The sequence below is a fragment of the Paralichthys olivaceus genome, chromosome 14 (genome assembly GCF_024713975.1).
Source record: "Paralichthys olivaceus isolate ysfri-2021 chromosome 14, ASM2471397v2, whole genome shotgun sequence".
In the NCBI taxonomy this organism is placed as follows: Eukaryota; Metazoa; Chordata; class Actinopteri; order Pleuronectiformes; family Paralichthyidae; genus Paralichthys; species Paralichthys olivaceus.
In genome coordinates this window covers 18,068,277-18,084,703 of record NC_091106.1, presented here as the reverse complement: position 1 = coordinate 18,084,703, position 16,427 = coordinate 18,068,277, and the positions used below count along the sequence as shown (strand labels likewise).

The following is a 16,427-nucleotide window of genomic DNA, read 5'->3' as shown; positions in this document are numbered from 1 at the left end:
TAATAGTACCTCCTGGGAGCTTGTGAGGAACTCAGCAACATTGTTTGGCTGCGAGTTTGAAATAGGATACATGTCTATGCATACAATATGTTACGTGCAACAGCACAGTGTTTAGGGAACTGAAATGTTTGTCCCACACACACACAGTCAAGATAAAACCTCATCATATTTCACAGAAGGTTAGAATAATCAAGAGGAACGGGTGTATATACAAACTCCAGAATTAAAATAGAAACCGGGGCAGTTGGCAAGTTCTTTACTTGATGGATTGTTATTACTAACACACAGAATTAATCATCTGCTGAAGTTAAAGAGCTTTTCATAAATAATTTACCTTTTCATAAGAACTGCTGGAATTTAAACAGTGATGATATTTGAGGTGATGGCTCATCGTCCCACATTAATCAATGTCTTGAAAATGTTGGAAAAGGCCTTTAAAAGGTAAACAACTAAATATCATGATGACGAGGAAGAAAGTGACGAAAACCATGGCCACCACTGACGTCGGCACGGTGGAGACTTTGTTTTATTGTTGTCATTTTTTGGTATAAAAAATCATAACAAAGCGTGAAATACCGGCCTAAAAATAATTGTACTTTGTCGCTGCGGAGATATTGTACAAAGCCCAAAAGACAGACGTTCTCTTGTGTGTGGGTGGCTGGAGTGAATGATGTTGTTACTTCAAAATCTTCTGTCAACATGGTTGTTCTTTGATTATGTCAACAAACCTGACAGGCAGGGGAAACCACTGAGGCGTGTTACATGTGAACAGAGAATTTTACCAGCAGATTGCTTGTACTTCAATGCTTTTCAGCCCCGGACGGCTCCTGTGCAGTCGCACCGCATCAACCAGTGACCGCTCACCGTGACACCTGTTTGTTGGTTTCTCTCAAGAGAATCAATGTTAATTCCATCCATCCAATGTCCGACTGACTATAAACAAAAGTTGAAATAATTTTCTTTTAATTGACTTTAAGTGGTTGGAATGCATTTAAACAATCCCCTTAAATTACAACAAATTACACAAAGACAAATGTGCCTGATTTATTTCATAGAGATCTAAGACACATTTCCTGGCGAATTCACAATGATTTTTGTGAGACGCCCGCTAATCCAGAACCGCACAAGTGAACAGATGCAGATGAAAACACATTCCCTTTGGCAGAGATAATGGATTCACTTTCTGTTATTTTCTTTTTCAATGCAAGATTATCCCAGTGGTGGTTGATGACATGTTCATATAATTATCAATTGACCCCTGGGTGACACGGTGGTGCAGTGGTTAGTGGTTTTGCTTGCCTCCTCCACAGTCTGAAGACATGCACGTTAGGTTAACAAGGTACTAGAAATTGTCTGTAGAATCTAAGTGTGGGTGGTTGTTTCTCGTGATATGTCATCCCTTGTGATGCACTGACAACCTGTCCAGGGTTCATCCAGCCTCTCGCTCAGTGTGAGCAGGGATTAGCTCCAGCCTCCGTCAAAGGATAAGTGGCACGGCTAATGGATATCACTTGACCCTGTGTTTACTTTCTTCACCGACACAGATGAAAATGAAAAGTCAGCTTCAATAAAGGCTGCAGCATTGGGCTGGGAAGAGATATGGGATAAGATGAGCAAAGGGATGGAGGTGATAGAGATGAGAGAGAAAGTGTAGCTTCTGCCAACTGTGGCCAGGATACCATCAGAAGGATGCCCCTGTGCTGTTCAACACAAACAAAAATCTTACAAGAGATTGTTCTGTTAATCACTCATGTAATATATGCTGCTGCCAACTAACATGCTTTTTAAAGCTATTCTGATCCAGTATATTCCTATGAAAAAATGCAGATTTTAAGATGAGGGGAATCAAAAGCTCACCCTCTGGACCTCGTATTTCTAAGACCCCGTCTGAAGCCATGGTGAAAACAACAATATTGACACGGCTGCCCTGAGGGTGGTAGTTTTTAAGCCACTGTGATTATTAATCGTGTCCTTTTTGCCCCCTGCTCAGTATGACGGGGAAATATTTAATACAGTAAGGTGCATAGGACAAAACCCCTTCTCAGCCTGTGGTTCAGTGGCAGCACCCAAAACACATTCTTTTATTGACAGATGATAATAAACTTTGATTGATGTTGGTGATTGTGAGTCATGCTCAGGATTACTGAAACAGGGAGGCTTGTGGGCAATTTTTATTTCTTCAGGAGGGAAAATAGTTAATCTCATAACAGGCACTCAGAAAAGTCTATCTCATTTATCCAGTGACCTCTAGAGTTGTACATAAAAGTCAGAGGCACAATAGTGTATTTTGTTGTTTCAGTACATCAGTTAACGCAATGGGAGTCTAGCTCTAACATGTACAAGTGCACTTTAATATGTGTAATAATAACTTATTGTGTTGTACAGGCAGTTCTAACTTTTTTGCAAAACACTTGTGTACTTCATATCCTTGTGAAATTGGAATAGTCAAAACATAGTCACTTTGTCCATCTACATTAATAGCTTTATCGCCGTGCATTTGTCTCCCTGCAGCATAATATGAGATGCAATTATACCAAACCCGACGATATTGTTGGAAAGTTCTGTCTCTGTGAAATTGTTGCTGTGGGCTCAGGATTATTGCCCAGTTCCCAAGTGGCAGACTCCAAATACAGTAAGAGTTATAAGGGTAATTGCAAAGCCAACCACTTGGAAAACAAGTACTGTATTGCTACCCAGCACACATCCTATCACAGTCCAAAAGCTCTGGAGAAAATGTTCAATTAAAGTACAGCCCCTGTGGAAAGAATATAAATACCTGCATGCCAGCTCAGTTGTCTTCTCACCCTTTTCTTACCTGTTGTACCTGCTTAATCTTCCCTTTCCTTATTTTGCTCTTACACAAATATGTATGAGTCAGTGTTCAACATGTGCGCATGCATATTCATCCTCTTCTTTGATGTCACATTCACAGGTCTGTGTTAACACCCACATTTGTAAGAGATGACAGTGTGTCTAATTTATGCATATGTACTATAGGTAAAGATATGCCGGTGGCGTTATTTAATAGCGGACTGTAATCTGTTCTCAACGTCCACAGCAATGTGTAGTTTATAAAAACATATTTTTTAAACAGATACCAGCAACATACACGATTTTAGTTTCAGTATGTTTCTCATGTATGAGTCAGTTTACGTAGATTTGTTTCTTTGCCTCAGGTTTGTTGATTATACAGAAATTCACAAATTAAGAAACTGTCCTTGCATTCAGAGCAAGCAGCCATTTGATTGAATATTAAATTCAAACATGTAACAAAGGAAAACAGATGCCCAAATATTCATAATCATGGGCAGTGTGGATTCTGTTCCTTTCAATCAGTGAAGCTGTTATTTGTGCAACAGGTCATTAATGCCTCAGTATTGAAATCTGCGCTCCCAGGAGAGTTTATCCCACAAGCCTGTGGGAGTTTGTAGGACTGTGAGTGCTTCTACAATTGCATTAGCGGCTTTACTATGCATTGAAGGCGAAGTCAATGAAATCCTGATTTTGGTGTAAAAATCCAAGCACATAAAGAGCACTCTTGTGAGAATCATTGTAAATGCTAATGTGTAAATAAGCACTGGGGGGAAATAATTTGAACTCTGATTTCACACGCTGCCAAAAATGTTGTTTGATTCACTGGGCCAACAATTACCCGTGGTGTTGTGTTTAATTTAACGAGAGTTTGGAGCTAAAATAATTAGAACACTGTTAAATTAAATTGGAATTGGAACCATTCAAAAAATGTTTAAAGGTACAGTGTGTACAATTTTGTGATATTTAGTGTTGAAATTGCATGTTGCAACGAAACACCCTTCACCCACCCTCTCCTTCCAAACCTGAAAAAGAACCTGTGGTAGCATTAAATTGTCATAAATACTCAAAAGGTGTTTAGTTTGTTCAGTCTGGACTAATGTAAAAAACATGGCGGCCTCCGTAGAGAGGGTCTCCTCAATGTAAATATACAGTATTTGAATATAAAGGGCCCTTTCTGGGGTAAAGAAAACTAAAATTCAGACAATTTAGATGAAATGAACTAGTGAAAACATCATGAGAATTATTCTACATTCAATTTCTGCCAATAGATCCCTTTCACTTAAATCTTACACACTGGACCTTTAACACAAAACTGTGAATCCACTTTTTTGCTTTTGATATAATGTATCTGTACTCTTATTGAGTTTAGTCCCAAAGGTGATTCTCTATGGCTTTCCCCTTAGTGCTCGATCTTATTTTCTCTATCCCCATGTTACAAAACGCTTGGTAAGCATTTTTTCATGCATAAATACAGACATACATAATACGGCATGCAGGCCTACATGCTGGTGTTACACAATAGGTCTTTCTGTTGCTGTATTTGGACGCTCGTGTTGTGACTGGCTGTCATTTTACACCTAATGTCGTAATCGCAACACCCACTACGTAAGCACAGGTACAACAGAGACGTGGAAAGAAGTAGTTACAGTAGTTATTAACCAAAACTGCACTGGGTGGCATTTCAAATCTGCAGAATAAAGGTAAAGGTTGTAAACTTTACAGAGGAGTTTTCATGCATTCAGCAGAAAATGTCCTTACGTTGGATTATGAGGATTTTCACAGGTATGAATTCTTCTTGTGTTTCTTTCCTTCTGTTCATTTTTATTCTTTATCTCCTACTCACACTCTCTCGTCTGTTCAATGATGGAGCTCATTAGTAACTTGAATAAAACTGACCAATTTGTTGCTTGATGTCCCGTAGACTGCCGCCCACACACTGTGGCTCATAAAGCAGCTACAGTTGGACAGTGGGGGTGTTATTGTCCCAGACATCTGTGGTGGAGATCATCAAGGTACACGTCCAGATGAAGTCTGTCTGAATGATCGTTGACATCCACCAATTTTGAGAAACAAGATTTGTCCCTTTTTGTTAAATTTACAACCTACACTTCCTTTATCACCCACATAATACCAAGACTATATAACCTGTCTCCTGCTGTGACTGCTTATCTAACACACTCTAGATATGGATTGAAAAGAGGATATGGCCATTTCCCTGGTTGTATACATTGGGTGTAATTATTTCCATCAAATCAAAGTGGACATGATATCAAAGCTGAAGCGATAGCTGTCCCAGAGTCTCATTAAACATCTTTCTAAAAGGCACTTGAGACTGTTTCATTACAACTGATCATTCAAGGTTTACAGATTTTTTCTCATATTCCTCAGTGACCATCGTTTTTGAACAATTTCGGTCCAAACACTGCAAAACACGTCACCCAAAAAAACTAATTAAATGAAGAAAAGAAAACTAAGGGAATTGAGGGGAGCATTAGATCAAGATGTGGCGCAAACATTGAAAGACACTGCATATGATGCATATTAATCACAATTTATAACATGCTTCCCCGGCTCAGTGAGGGCTACTGAAGCATGGCTCTTGTGTGATGAGAGACGCCTCGTAGGGGAAGGGTTACAGTAGTGCTGCAAGGCTGCAGGGTGTGTGGCAGGGGGGATGGATGGATGAAGAGGAGGTAGTGTGCTGTCCAGGATGCCCTGTGGAATCTCCTCCAGATCCTTCTTTCAAACAGGCCTTTTCAGCCCTCTATTCAAAAGGCAGTAATTGCATCATTTTTCAAGCCCCTTGCCTCTGTCTGATTGTGAGGCTAGCCCCATTAATCAAACTAATGGAGAAGTAAGTGATTTCAAAATATAGGCTTTGATCATGCACCCTCTATCCTCTCCCACAACTCCGCCTTCTCCTCAGCTTTGGGAACCCGTCTCCTCCCACCCTCCCATATCTTTCTTTTCTCGCAGCACTCCATCTGCACCTCGCTCCAGACTGTATGGGAAGAGTTGCATTAGAGAAAAAGGCATGTACGGTAATGTACATTGGAGGTAAATTTGCTATATCACATTCTGGCAGTGCTAATGCATACCGTGGTCCAAAACTCTTGAGACCTTTGAAAATGGTATCACACTTGGATCGCTGTGTATATTAGGTTGTGGAAAATGGTCACTCTAAAATCATCGTGACCTATTAACAGGCAGTATGTCCTGAAGAGTCACAGCTCAGACACATCTGTTGATCTTGATGAGACAGATTAAATATAAGTGCTTTTCAGGTGTATTGAAAAGCTTGTGCCAGCTATAAAGCAGCATAACTATTACTTGAGGCCACTACCAGAGCATGCAGGCAAATTATATTCCCTTTCAACCAATGTAAAACACTCCCCGGAGAAAAAAATCTCTTTGTATCTTCAATTCAACTACAGTGGTCTTTGGGGAAAACAAAGAAGACTTGCATCACATTTACGTTATTTACTGTTTGTACAATTGCAACTTCTTCAAACTTTGTTCTCACTAGATTTGATCTGGTTAGTTTTGGTTTCACATTGCAACATAGGGAGTGGACAAAAGACATGAAATACATAAATCCTGTCGTCTTCACCTTCATGGACAGCATCTACCTATACTTGACATTGATTGGTTTGTAAACTGCTGTGCATTGGAGGTGTTCCAGTTCACTTCATTAACAGTGTTTTCACTGTGATATCATTATGGTATCACCACCAGCAAATGAACATCCTCTTTGTTCAATCATTATATTGTTGGAGACGAAGACTTCATGTAAACCTGTGAGTCACTTATGCTTCCTCTCCTTCTTCTATCTATTTAAAGACCATCACCACCTCTTTAAGTCTGACTAAATCTTGGTCCAGTGGAGCAGACCGTGGGTATTTGTTTGGATAAGGTAGGCATGGAAGCCCCCTTGGACTGAATTACAATTCCATCCCTTTGCCCTATCACTTGGTCCAAACCCTTCTATTAGGGATCAAGAGGTAGTGGTCATTGTCAAATAGTCCTCCAAACAAAGCATTTTAAAATGAAAAGTTGGTAAAAATAAAAAAAGTTTTTCACCCTTACCCTTTGTTGCTTAGTTTTGAAGGACTACCAGCCAGTCAAGGTCAAAACAAAACTACTGGCAGGGCCAAGGGGTTTTATTTGGGATCAGGCCTTAATGCTTCCAATGCCCTGTCCCCTATCACATCTCATATTATACCAGTATACTTGCATTGAGGGGATTAAGCACACAGTTCCAAAAAACTTCCGAAAACTAATAATCTATCTCGTAGCAGTATCTCTCACCATTGTTTTGGATGTAGCTGGCAAAGTGCCAGTGCTGACACCTCCTCCTCTCCCTTTGGCTGCAGCCTCCCCGGCTGTCAGCGCTGTTCAGAATTAGCATTATGTCAAAACTTAAACTCTCACACCACCACCCTCCACAACTCCTCTTCTTTCCCACGGTGTTCTGAGAAGACATGCCTCATCCTGTGAAGAAATAATTAGAATGAGATACATGTTCATCTTTGGCCTGGCCAACCTCCCTCAGCTACCTCCTTTGCTCCCTCTGTTCTTATTTCTTTCTTGTTTGCCTACTCATTTATCTTGCTTGTGCCTAATCAGACAGAGTTTGGTGCATAGAGCTTGTCTATTTACTCTGACCTGTAACACTCATCAGCATGCAGTCGTCACTAATTTCCAGGAAAAGAGGAAAACAGCATCAATACAGACTCATTGAAGTATTTAATAAAATATATAAATATATTTAGTGAGAAGAAAATAAATTATTAGCACCAAGTACCTGATGTACCTGTTTGTCATTTGTTATGGCCTCTGTTCATTCTCTGTTCTTATTCTCAGTCCCTCTGGCCTTTTTACTTCAAAAGGATCCTGTTTCCTGTGCTGAAGGCTTGTGAGCTTTTTCTGTACATTGACTGAAGGACTGTCACAAGACCAAATGTTTCAACGCACCTTTTATTCAGTGGCAATTCATTTAAGAGAAGGTTTGAGCTTGAATGGACTTTTTCAGGAGCTCTATGCCTCTTAATCATGTCTGCAGGTAGCTGTTTAGTCCTTCAGTTTCATACTTCCAGCCACTGGGCACTGTTATAATTGCCTCGCTTAATGGTACCCAAGACTCCAGCCTCTTTGTCAGCTGCACATTCAACATGTTGCAGTGTATTAAATACGTACTTAGAGTGTATTATGTAGGATCATTCAACCATACACAATAACACACTGAAAAACAATGGCTTCTGTGTGTGTTTGCATTTCTAACAAATATGTGGTGTATAGAAGAGAATAGAGTAGAAAGCCCTGATTGTCATAGTGCCAGAAAAATCCAGATAGACCCTACGTCTGAAAAGTGCAAATGTATAAAAAGTTGAAAATATGACACAAGACACTCAACTAATAAAATAATTGAAGAGTGGTTACCAAATTATTACTGCACGGAATGGATTTTGCAAATATATCATAAGTATGAAAAGGTAGATTTAAGAGGGGAAAGAAACTTGTTGAGTCTTCTATGTGTCGAAGAAAGGAATGCAACGCTCTGCTGCTGTGGCATCCAAACTATGATTGATTATTATTAAAAGGCCTCAAGTGAGCCAAGAAAACATTCTCCACACCATTACACCAACACCACCAGCAACCTGGACAAGGCAGGATGGGTCCACGGACTCATGCTGTTGACGGCAGATTCTGACCCTACCATCTGTGTGCCTCAGCAGAAATTGAAATTCATCAGACTGGGTTACACTTTTTTCAGTCTTCAGCTGCCCAGTTCTGGTGAGTGTGTGCCCAATGCAGCCTCCGATTTCTGTGTTTGGCATGAAACCCGACACAGTATTCTGCCGTTGGGGCCCATCTGCCTCAAGGTTCGACATGCTTTGCATTCTAAGATGTTTTTTCAGCTCCCCACAGATGTACAGGGCGACCATCTGAGTTTTCAAAGCCATTCTGTGGGCCATTCTTCTCGGACCGCTCTCATCAATAAGCCATTTCCATTTTTTTTCCTCCCTGCATTATTTTTCTCACTCGACTGTTGAGTGTCCTAGGAGATGAGAAGTTTCAGGAAAAAACTCAAACCAGTCAGTCTGCCACAAACAGCCATGCCACAGAGATCATATTTTCACCCCTTTCTGATGTTTGACGCGACCACTCAATAAAGCTCATGACCTGATTCATGATTTTAGGCACTGAACTGCTGACATATGATTGGCTGATTGGAAAATAACATGAATAGTAGATACTCAGTGAGTTGCAACTCAAGTTCAAAGAAATTAGAAGGTAACAGAGGCAGTAAAAGGTAACACCCATTGTGGCAGAACCTTCCCTGACCTGGTTCCTCTCATTAATCCCAACTAAGCTGTGATATCTTACTACCACACCCTTTTCTTCCAAGTGTCTCACCTCACCTCTGTTTTCACTCTTCTCTCCTGATACCCTTTGCAGAACAGTGACCCTGGGTGAGGCCGTTTGAGCAGGTTGAGTGTAATTGTGTGCCCTCCGGAGGAGATCACAGCAGTGTGTGTCTTTCAGCATTTTCAAATATGTGTCTGAGTGTTGTTACCTGGTAGGCAGCAATTCCTTGGGTGCAACGTGAAAAACAAGTCTGTAGCACATGTGAGGACTGGGAGGCTTTAGCAGGCACGGGTGTCATGTAGGGACACTACATTGTGGTGATTATAGTGGTGTCTAGTGGGTGGGCTCTAACTGTACTGAAATGCTCCACAAGGACCCTCGTGCATCCGTTGTAGCACGTAATCAACGCAGTTTGTTTCTGGATGTATGAAAAAGGATAAGCTCCCAACTAATCAGCTTTTATGTGGAACCAAAGAGAGGCAAGTGTCACTTGCTTCTTTTTACTGAAGATACTCAACACAAATCTCTTGTTGGGAGGAGCTACCTATACTGCCCTGAATTCAAGGGACAGCTTAATTATTTATATGTTTCCAAATAGAAATCTCTTACCTCTCGCCTAAGATTTGTTTTTTTTTGGGTGAGAAGTTCAATGTGAAAGGAAAGTTGTGTGTTTCATTATTTGAGGCTAATGGCCATGAAATCGTACGCAGTGCTTTTATGGAAAGCAGTTACTGTATTTTGCTCCTGAAATCACTTGACTAATGTTAGATAATGGTGATATGTATTATTCAGTTGCATTAAAGGAGCGTTCGTCCGTGTTATCTTTTGTCTTTGCTTTTTATATTTGTAGGATTTTGCTTTCCAACCTTGTTTTTGAGCGTTACCACTCTAGCCAGGTGTCCTTGTCCGAGGTTATCTGCCAGTTTGCTCCCCAGACCCGTGGCGTCTATCTCTTCAGTCTGGATTGTTCTTGACTAATGACACCAAAGGGCAACAAAGATCTGCCTCAGTCCTGTGGAAGTAGTTAAATGAAAACAAAAGAAATGTCAGAGGGGTTGAGAAAGATCACTATCTCATCTGCATGTTGCTAAAAAAAATCCTCACGCAGCATTCACCCTGATATATTATCCCGTCCTTTTACACTAAGTTAAATGTTCTTAATGCATAATGTTGCATCTGTTTGTTTCATGCAAATATAGGTGTGCGTTCTCCAGTGTGTTATTTTTACAGCTCATTGTGTATATTTCTATATCTATCTGCTTGTCCTTGATGTAACTGTAGTCACAGATGAACAAAGTAAGTTTTGGTCACATAATCAGTTTGTTCTCTGGTAATTATCCTGGTTAATTACATCCATCAGCTGTGAAATAAAAATTAAATTGCAAATATCATCAAAGATCCACAACATTAATTTCCCCCAGGTGCAGGGGTTTAGTTAATGTTCCCCAAGGGCACCCTGCAGAAATGCAAAGTAATTCCTCCTCTGCTCAGATATATTGCTCAAGAAGTGTGTTTTAGTGTCTTGTTAAAATGCTAACTATGTTTGAATTTTTTTCAAAGTAAGGCTGGCTCATAACGCCCAGGCGGAGAATTTGTGCAGCTGTATAAGTGACAACCCTGGCAAAATATGTTGGATTATGATCTTGAATATTGTGTAGTTTGAGTCTAAGAATGGACTAACCCCTAATCAATCAATCAGCTTGGCTGTACAGGAAGTATTGCAGTAAGTAGTCTGGTACAAGTGCATTGAGCAATTTCTGTTTTAGAAGACTTGGTGGTTTGATGCATGTTTACAAAATTTCTCAGGCTGCATCATATAAAAGAGAAGTAATAACTCGAGTTATAATAGCAATCACAATCAGGCTGATGAAGTGTAGAAGGTAAAGCTTTGACTAATATCAACATTTCATCCAAATCGTTGCAGAGGAGGAATTGTGAATGGCATCAGAGGAAAATAACAGTAACCAGTAAGAGATCTTTGCCTCTTCGTCTGACTGCCTCAAAGTATTTCTGGGGTGGTAGGTTGAGTCTTCCATGGTGCTCATGAAATGTCACACCTTGTTTTTTAAATCCTGTTACAGCCAGAAATCCCCCTCACACATTACAGCTCACAATCCAGGCAGCCGAGCACAGCAGGAATATGTCAGAGGGACAATTAAAGAGCAGCCACTACATACCACCGAGGTGTCTTCAGCACAGAAATGATCATGTTACCAAGACATCTAGTTTGTTTTTGGCAGGATGGTGTGATAATGAGATTTTGATGATCTATACCAACTTAAAACCAATTTTTACTCGGTTTCCTTTTTTCTTTAGCTATTAGAGAGAGTAATTTAGCAATACAAACACTATAAACTGAAACACATCACTAGTGCTTTTTTATTTTCATGCCCTAATTGCGAATTGCAGCCTCCCTCTGTTTTGGAGAAAATATGCTTATGGAGCAACTTTATAATCAGTTGTATGATTGGGAAACATTTCTTATAAATGCAAATTGCATTGGAAAGTGGATTGCAGCCACAGGTACAGAGTTAAGGTTCCTCTAATTTTAGTTCCTCTAATAAGGTTAATGTGCTAACTTGCCAACTGTTGAGTCTCCTAGTGGGGGCATTAGCTATTCTGCTAATAGCTGTAGCATAAGCCTGTGGGAAGATAACTACAGTACATGCTGAGAGAAGCTAGCAGCCTCAGTGCCATGGCAGATGGGAGTCCTGATTTGTTTTAATGCATCACACACGTGCCATCTTCTTAGCCTGGCCACCTGTACTTGGATATTGCCAATTGAAGGTCAGAAGAGATTTGTTCAGGTGTTGGATTATCACCTGAGGGCAGCACATCAGTATCCTGAGTGACATTCTCCTTGGTTTCATCAGTTACTGCATCACTCGAGCATCAAGGATTAGTTGATTGTGACATGGTGCTGATGAGTCCAGACTTTAACCCATATGGCCTATATTCAGATATTTGCATGTGCACCATGTTTGTCTGTACCAGTCTACAGGTATACTGAGGGCTGTCGGCACCTTTGTATTCTAGGCTGTGCTGATGGAGCAGATTAAGTGGTCTGAGTAGTGTTTCCACAGCAACGGTGGCAAGGCTGGGTTCAGAGGGACTATTGTGAATCTTTTATGACAGACCTCATTACTGCTTCCTGGCTTCTTTGTGATATCCTCACACCAGAAGAACACAGACAGTGTCACAGCCAGCAAAACCTTCTTGATTGTCCACTCTCTTCAGATGATAACCAAATACTGAGACTCCATGAAAGGCACCCACTTCAAAACAACAGAGGCCTTTGGTTGCCAGGCACCCAGACCTGACTTTAAAACTATGGTGCTTAGCCTCAAAAAGCAACAAATCTCCGGTTATTGAGGAGTGGCGAGAAGGAGCAGTGTATGAGAGAGGGGTGGAGGGAAAAACAAAGCCACAAGGGCATCCTGAGATTATTTTTTACCTCAGTTGCAAGATCAGTGTCATCAGTATATGAGTTGGCACGGTAACTACAAAGTCTTTTGTCCTGCTGTCCCTGCTAGTAGCTACTTGTTTGAGATGTCTGCAGGATCACCGGACTAAATGTGTACTAAGGTGCATTTTGAATACCACATGTGCGACTAGATTTGCATATTATATCGATTAATCTTTACATCTCTCATCGTTATGGCTTTAAATAGGTGAAGATTCATACACAGATAAAATGAGTAAGCAAAAATTTTGTTGTGAAACTTGTGTCATTGTTGATTTTAAGGCAATAAAAATATTCACTACATCACAATTGCTGTCATTTATAATACATTTGTGATTTTTAGCTATCAGCAAACAGACTGAGTGAACTTATGTGTGGTTTTAATTTCCTGCTGGGAGGAGAGCTGCTTATCCTCTGTACTTGGTGACACTACAGATTCTTGTTTTGATAACACATTGAATTTAGATCGTTATCTAAACTGCAGGCTGAAGACTTGTATCACTTGGAAGATTTGCAAACTGTAATAAACTCTGATCATTACACTGTGTCCACCACAAACAAGGGATTTTATCATTTTGGCTGTTTTTCTTTACTCCTTTTTTTGCACTATACTTAACTTAAATTTGCACGAACAAGCTTTAATCCAGCTCAAGTAGAAATATCACAGTTGGAATTCATAATACAAGTGAAACAGAAATACTGTACTACGCTACGTCTATTAGCAGCAACCAGTTAATGATCACAAATTATAATGATAATTAGCAATTTAGTTTATTGCTTGGCTTAATTGGTTGTCTCACTTCTGTTTCATTCACTCACTGATTAATAAAATAATGTAACAATGGCCTCTTGTTAATAAAAAAGAGCCTCCTGTTAATGTAATAGATTCGACTTTTGACTGAATTCAAGCTATTTACTGCAAAACCCATTAATTCAACCATAAAAGATGTTTTAATAGTTGTTGTTTCAATAAGAGCAGCAAACTTGTTCTGCTGTGTTTCTGTAAATATGCAAAAAAGCTGTGAGTGAAAGATGCTTAACATCCTGTAGAATAAATCAGGATCATATATTTTACATATTAAATATAATGCCATCACTAATTTATGCCTGTCTTGTGTAAGTCTAAATAATGGTTTATACAGCTGTGTAGACGCAGACATCTGGGACATGCATACATTCATAAATGCATGTATACAGTTTATACAGAATATTGCTTATAGAGTTCAGCTGTGTTGTTTCTCTCTACTCTCACTGATATAAATGGGATGGACAAAATAATAGAACTAATCAGTATTAACACAATGTAATTAAACATCACTAGAATCAGCATAAACATTGCAATTAAATATATATTGCAGGACTGTTGCATTAGTTTTAGCTCAGTTGTACTTGACAATCCAGCAACTGAATGAATAGCCCAAATTGGCTTTACTTTCCAATGATGCTTTGAAATATTTAAAACATGTGTGCTGCCATTTGCATAAGCAGAAGATTCATGCTCAGCTCCGTCCTTCGCACACCATATTTTCACATCCTTCGAACCACAGTTCCCTTCCATTCCTTTTTGGCTGTCACTTTTAAATTGGAGTTGGCATTCTCTGGCTGCCTTTGTAGAACCGCTACTCCATAAGAACATGCCTGGGGTACTTTGCCTCTCAGATTATAGATCTTACTGTTGCTGCGCTTTGGCTGTATCAACAGTATAGAATATTTCTCAGATGTCACTCCAGACTCTCGTCAATGCCTCTTTCTCCAAAACCCTGTTTCTCGCCAGAGTTTCACTCTTACATCATCTCTTGTACTGAATGGAAAGAAAGAAAACGCACAAAGACGAAATTACTCTGCCTGGATGTCGATAGCATTTAAGGTCCCAAATGGATTTTTAGGCTTTGGTGTGATAAATTTGAAGCAAATGAGAAAATCCTTGCTTAGTTCAACTGAAATAGGACTATGTGCTATTAGGGAAGCGCTGTTTGTGTAGAATAATGTAGGAACTGTCCTTAGACACGAGGGGATTTTGTATTTAAGAGCTGCAAGTTTTGAATCCTATAGAGAATGGACTTTGTAATTTCAAAGCTCTCAGCATCCAGCCTGTTTTCAATTAAAATCTTGTCTCACAATTTAAATGAAGTAGTATCTGAACTACGGCCCATTTGTGAATAGAGGTGAAACAAAACAAGCTGTAAATGTTAAGACTCGGTTTATTGGTCTGTTATAAGCAGCAAAACTCAAGTTCCCATTTAAGTTGTCGTTCTTATGTGTTCTAAGATTAGTGCTGGAGAAAATGGTGAGGATCACCTATGAATCCAGCCGTGCTCTCGGTCTGTCAAAGCAGCTCTCAAACACGTCAGTCAGTGTCCACGTAGCGGGAGGTTAAACTGTAGCTCACAAACAGCATTTAGCTCAACAAAGCTTTCTCTCTCTCTCTCTCTCTCTCTCTCTCTCTCTCTCTCTCTCTCTTGAGTGTCTGAAGTTGTCAGTGTTCGGTTGTGCTGTGAACTGGTGCTGAACCTCCATTCGTGGGCTCTGTTGTGCCCAAGGCTTCGACAAAAACATTGCGTCTCAGCTGGTACACATTAACTAACCCACGCTACAGTATTTGACTCTGTTTTTAACATTATGGCATCCGACAGATTTTGTCTGGAACAGTGAATGCAGTTCAAGGAGTTGTCGGCTCTCCTGAATGTCAAGGTTGCTTTTGAAGGCAGACAATGGTTCTCATTGTCAGATTTTACTTTCGGACCAGGGAGACATTATCATAATTTGAATTAATGGATTAGTTACACATGGATGGGTTTGGCTGATATTATTCCATCATCAGATTACAAATCCCCCACAGTGATCTTTTGTATTTAACCTAAAGCTTAACAGTCAATTGCCGAGCCTGTGAGGTCATAGCTTCACACGCCATGTTTTACTGATGATAAAATTTGTTATCTTCTCCTATCGAACAGACCTATTGTCATATGTTTCAAGGATGGTCCATGTGCTTATGTAATTTTCCATTTGAAAACTCAGCCTTCCACCATCAGCAAAAGGACATTTTTACACAATCCATCAAGAGATGGTAACTATAACTGAAAGGATGAAGCACTAAGGATATTTCTTTAATTCCAGAAGGCCGCACATGTACCCACACACAGAGGAAAGTGCTGTCTGTTTCCCCTCTTTATTTTTGTTCACATTTTGCCTAAAGTGGCCCCTGCAGATCTACCTTCAGCACTGTAGCCTTCATTTCTTCTCTGTAAATCCAGCTTTATTCTACACCTGCAAACAATCAGCCCACTTGCACACACACTTGCACGTGCAAATGCATGAGCCCTCCAGTATTATGTTGTGCCTGGGGGTTGTGCAACACAGTAGTGACATATTTTCTTTCTTCTCTACCTTTAACACATTTGAAAGCCACTCAGCATGATAGTTGCCTTTATTTCATACATATTCACTGCAGCACCGAAACGTCTATAGCTTTTGCATCATGATCTGGACCCTGTTCATCACAATTGACTTAGTTAATACATGTTGCTGTCAAAATGAAACCATACATTTTAAAACAATTATAAAAACCATTGAAATAAATATATCTGGTGTGTTATCCTTAACCTATTTAAGCAGTGTGGTTTTGCCCTTTAATTTTAAGTGCAAGTTGTACCGTTGCAATTATGGTCCTTGTTTCCTTTGATGAGAATAACCTGGAAATGAGAAAAAAGAATGAAAATCTTCCAAGGTTTAAATATCGATTAGTTTTTGGTGTTTTGCTCTGCACCCATTATTATTGATG

General features: G+C 39.9%; 1 protein-coding gene across 3 annotated transcripts in view; it reads left to right on the top strand.

The window, feature by feature from the left end:
* Nucleotides 1-16,427, top strand: part of grid1a (glutamate receptor, ionotropic, delta 1a) — a 199,009-nt gene that overhangs the window by 140,404 nt on the left and 42,178 nt on the right. The window lies entirely within an intron of this gene.